The following is a 5,687-nucleotide window of genomic DNA, read 5'->3' as shown; positions in this document are numbered from 1 at the left end:
TTATGTTGTTTCATTTTTCTTAAATAGATGACCAGACTTGAATAAATCCACCATTATGAAACTGTCAATCATACCTGCTTAGACACAATTTAAGTTCCCTCAGACTGACTTTATTAAAGCTAATCTTGAGATAAAAAAAAAAAACTTGATCATTTAGCTTTAAAAAAAATAATAACATGCTTCTCTTCAGGTTAAGAAATTAATATCTGATTAATAGTTAATGAATGTCAGGGTAGGTTATGTTGACAGTGCAGTGTGAATAATCAAGATCAAATAGCTCTTAGACCTGGGTGGACTTATGTTTTGAAATTTCATACCTACATCATAATGAGAAAGTAATGTTCTCATTTCACCAATTAAATATTTGAACCACAAAGCAAGGAATCTATAAATGCAGACAAATATCAAGTAATTTTTTAGATTTATTTTACAAAAAGGAATGATAAATCTTCATTTTCATTTCTTAGTTGTAAAACATGTAAAAAGAGATTTAAGTCAATTTGAAACATGAGAGTTTTGATACCTGCTGCTGAAAAACCTCTTTACCTATCCCTTAGTCTGTTGGACCATTGGGGCACCATGCAAAATTTGTTCACCATCTTTCTCCTTTCCACTAGTCTTTTACCTTAGTTAGAACCTCTTTCAATGGCAGGGCCATCCATTCTTTTATGTACTTTATCTTTCCATCGCTTTCTGTCTGCCTCTTCTTTTTCCTTGCCTCTTCTTTTTCCTGGTACTGTTCCCTGACGGAAGGTCTTAGCGAGCCTCGAAGACTTTGTAATATGGCCATAGATTTTTAGCTCAAGTTTTTTTATGATAGTAGGTCATCATGGGGTCTAATCGCTGCAGTAGCCCTGCCTCTAATATCTTTGTGATGTTGTTTAAAATGTGATACCTAGGATCCTTCTGTAGCAGCTCAATTCCATTGCTAGGATCCTCCTCTCTAGCTCTGCAGTCAGTATCCAAGACTCACAAGCATATAAACAATGAAAAGTAGGCATGCTGATGCCTTGGTAGTAAGGGCACCTAAATTCCCTAAGTAATGCTGCCTATAATATAGCTTTAAAAAGAAAAGGACAATGGGCATTGCTGTAATCGAAATTTTCAAAACAGGATCCTTACTTTACATTCAGCACTAATTTTGTAAGCAGCTCAAAGGCAGATCCAAAACATTTTTTATGGGTCGAGAGGCACTGAAGGGAGCACAAAGAAATTGTCGTCCAAAGCAAAGCTGGCTGCACAACGAAAAAAGGCCACTCTTTGGACATCCTGCTAATAATAATAAGGCTAGTCTTCGAGTCCGAAGATCAGTGAGGAATGCAGTATTTCAAGTGGCTGCGCAGTCCCAGCTGTGACCTACATATTTTGCCACATCCAGGGCAAACATAACCATTGTCCGCAGGTGGTCGATTTAGATTTTCTTTTCGCCGTCTGTTCTCGACAGCAGATTTTCTTTTGGTTTTAAAATGTGTATCCCGCGGCCTTCGTAAGTGACCTCCAGCTGTCTCGTTCTGATGCCGCATGCAACCAGGTGCTCTCATCTGTCAGCCAAGGAAAGTTGACGCCTAAGCTGGTCTTTGAAGCGTTTCCGCGGGGAAAAAAATGGGGGTGGGGAAGATTTAGATCTAGTTGCTCCATAAATCTAGAATCTATGTAAGAAGAATAGAACTACAGAAAACTGAAAAATATCATTGGTAACATAATTTAGTTTATTTGATTTCGTGGCTTTTCAAAAAAAACTTTTTTAAGCTTACGTACAGTCAACTCATTTGTTTTGAAATCACGGAAATGGCAACACTCAATGTTTGTCGTAGAAATTGAGGGAAAATTGATAGATTTCAAATTCCCATATATATCAAGTCTAGATCTAGATGATTCTGTTGATTCTCTTGCAATTGAAATTAGTAAACAGATTCTAACTGACGATTTCGGTAACCTAAAATTTTTATAAATAGTTAAAAATACTTTAAATGAATCTGGTAGATTGGTAGATCTATCATCTTCTAGATTCTATATATGTTAGTTATAAGTTCTAGACATCTCTCTAGTACTCTAGTCTCTACTACTCTGACTCTAGTATTCTTTATTTCTTAGTTCTAGACTAACTCTTGACGTCTTGAGTCTCTTGATCTTGAGCTAGGCCTAGTACTACTACTAGTACTCCGAGTAGTACTCAGTGTGTAGTAGTACTATTAGTAATTAGTAGCACTCTTAGTCTCTAGTAGTAGTAACTAGATTCTAGATCTAATCTAGATCTACAGTAACTTACGTTTATCGAACAAGTTAAGCTCATTCGCCGACATTTTTTATGTTTGAATTTGTGTATCTCCGTAAAAATTAGACCTAGAAAAAAACTGATTATATCTATGAACTCCTCATCCATTTTTCTTAAAAAGTAGATATGTTTTATTCTATTACTACTCAAAGTTAAACTTATATTTGATGTTAAAGTGAGTCAGGTCGATGATTTCAAAAGCTTAAATTATCGAACACTTTTTTTACCTTTATCTTATCTTATCAAACATATTAAGAACTTATCCAACACATGAGAAGTATGGTGTTTAAAAGTGTTATAATCTTAAAATTTTGTGAAAAGTATGGTGTTTCAAAAGTGTTATAATCTATATTTTTTTTTATTTATATCATTTTCTTTTTACGCCATGTCAAGACAGACAGATTTTAGTCATTTCCACATGGTCCACATCGAAGGAATCTATAATCTATCACTGATCAGCTCTGCTTAGAAACTGACGGTGCTAAGCCCAGTAACGCATTATCGTAGTACTTATTTAGGTCTAAGCTATTTTGAGTCATAAGGCCATTAATAAATTAAATCCAGATATTATCTATTTGAGGGAGAGCCTAATAAGCTTTGGTAGCCAATAGATAATCCTCCCCAAGTCATTGCAGGACACAACAGTTTACTTTACGTAACTAGCCGCCAATCTAGCACGCTCAGTGTATGTAACAGCCCAAAAGTCAGTGCTAGATATTTTTCGATCTGGGCAGGGAAGGGGGGGGTTGCTGAAAAGCTATGGTAGCTTGCGAGTTGTGTTACCTATAGATGTAGATAGATCCGCCCTCCCTAAACCACCTGGTTGACCAAAAAAAAACCACCGTATTTTAGAGCACGCTTAGTATTTGTCACACACACACAAACAACATATCTATATATCTATCACACCTAGTGTTTGTGACCTAATTAGCGGCTTGACCTTAGGTACTCGAATGATGGCTCCTCCCCCTTTCCCCTCAACATTGTTCTTACTACAACTTGAACAATGTTTTGGGGCTGCGTTGGTGGCCTGGTTTACACCTGTGTGTTGGGCTGTCACTGACCATTTTTTTTTTGTTGTGTGTTAATCTGGTGGCTGCGTTTGGATTGAGTCTTGAAATTTACGTTGTTACTTTGCACTGAAAAAGAGTGAATGTTGGAGAGTGGAATTTTGCGTAAGAAGAAAGCGCGGGTAAGGGGGTGTAGGCAGAATAAGAGAGTGGTTAAATGTGTTATTGTTATTATTTTGAGTATTTGTGATGTTTCAAAGGAGTGTCTTTGTAGCGCATTATGAGCTTTATCATACTTTATGGTATATGGTACTTTATATATAATTTTTTTAGACCCTGCGCCACACGTCTAGATCGAGAAGCACAACTGACTATGTATTTGAGGCTGACGTCACATTTTAATGGTCGATCAATTATTGATGATCTCTTGATACAGTGTCTGGACTGTTTCTCTCCCCCCCCCCCCTCCCTTTTTTTTTGTACCTACCAAAGACATTTTTATTTCAAAATACCATAACTACATTCTATACCTCCCCCTGAGCCCTTTTGTTTTATTAATATCTCTTCACATCAAGCACATGCGCTAGGTATTGGTTTATAAAACATAATTCAGAAGTTAATAGAATGGGGCATCTAAAAAAAAACACAACTGGATATATTCTAAATTCATTGTTCATAATATATTCTATATTCCTTGCACCTATGGTAGCACTACGATGATAATAGCATCAAACTATATGTGTCATAAAATCAAGCTTTTAAAATGGGTACAATTAGTGCATATCGATGTAAATCTATTTACTTAGAAAAATATAGCACATTTACGGTAAACCACAAATAGCTGATACAAATTGTAACACATGGCTAATTTATATATGTACTTTGCATTACATTATTTTTAAAAATAACAATTAAAAAATATATAATTTAAATATTTTGTGTTCTTTGGGTTATATCCCTTTGATGTTTATTTTTAACATTAAAATGGCGTTCGATATCTTACGAAGCTGAGATTGCTTATATAAAAACTGCTATTATCGAACACCCCCTTTTTAAACCTCAATTTTCATGTTTAGGTAGCAAAGGACACTTTAATGAAAATTGTTGCAAATATTTCTGAGCCTAATTAGAAGCGTATTATATAGGTTTTGTTGAGCTGAACATCATTGGCATTAAAAAATACCCTTAACCCGAGACTCACTTCACTCTTCCCAAGAGGTCAAAAAAAGTGAAATTTTTATACCAATATTACCAATGCACTTTGAATATAAGTAAAAAAATTATCCTCGGGTGAAAATGAAACTAAATATAACTAAACTATAAAGAAATGGACGATGCACAATAGGAATGGACTAGTTTCTAATCATCAAAATAAAGGAGAATTTTAAAAAATACAATGGGGTGTTCGATAAGTACCTTAAAACGAAGGTGTTCGATAGATGTAAGTTACTCTAAATAAACTAAATACTAAGTAGATCTAGTAGTACTACTAATAACTAAGTAGTACTACTTACTAGATCTAGTACTGTGAGTGAGTAGTAGTACTACTACTAGCCTCATACTCATAATCATATTAAATATTACTAGTCTCAAGTCTGGTCTAGTTGTAGAAATGTAATCTAAATGATTCTAGATCTAGTAGAAAAATCTAGAGTAGAGACTAGACAGGATACTCCAAGATCTAGGTCTAGATAATATGATAGTAGATTAATTTTTAAATTGCAATTTTCATTAGATTTATTAGACATTTTATAATTGAGCGGTGTGGTAGCTGAGTTTTAATGTGCTTGGCTTCTGAACCAAGAGGTTTTGGGTTCAAATCTCAGTAAAGGCTGAAATTTGAACTTACTTCTGAACTGGATTTTTAGGACGCCTCTGAATCCACCCAACCATAATCATATGGGTAGGCCTACTTGACATTAGTTGGGGAAAGTAAATTTGGTTGGTTGGTTGTTGTGCTGGCCACCTGACACCCTTGTCAACTGTTGGCCATAGAATTAGATGATACTTACATCATCTGCTCTATAGATCACAAGGTCTGAAAAGGAGTACAACAAACTTTTTTTTTACTTTATTGATTGGGATTTTTTTATACTGTTTCTAAAATTTAGCAGATTTTATTCTATTTTTAAGCTGTGAGTAATAATACTAATACGAGACTTTAAATTAATACAATCTTCTATTAGATAATTCATCTTGAGTAAATTAAACCTTCATAACAATCATTAGCTACTTTGTGATGTCTGTGAAACAACCATCATAGGATTTAAATCTTATATTTATTCCATACATTACTTTCCTTAAGTATATATGCACCCATTGGATACTGTTTTGCAAATCAATATTTGATGAATTTCTCTCCTGAACACATGCTTTCGTGCCATTGAGAGGACTGTTTGGTC

Source organism: Biomphalaria glabrata, chromosome 17, assembly GCF_947242115.1.
Source record: "Biomphalaria glabrata chromosome 17, xgBioGlab47.1, whole genome shotgun sequence".
In the NCBI taxonomy this organism is placed as follows: domain Eukaryota; kingdom Metazoa; phylum Mollusca; class Gastropoda; family Planorbidae; genus Biomphalaria; species Biomphalaria glabrata.
This window is presented reverse-complemented; position numbering follows the sequence as displayed.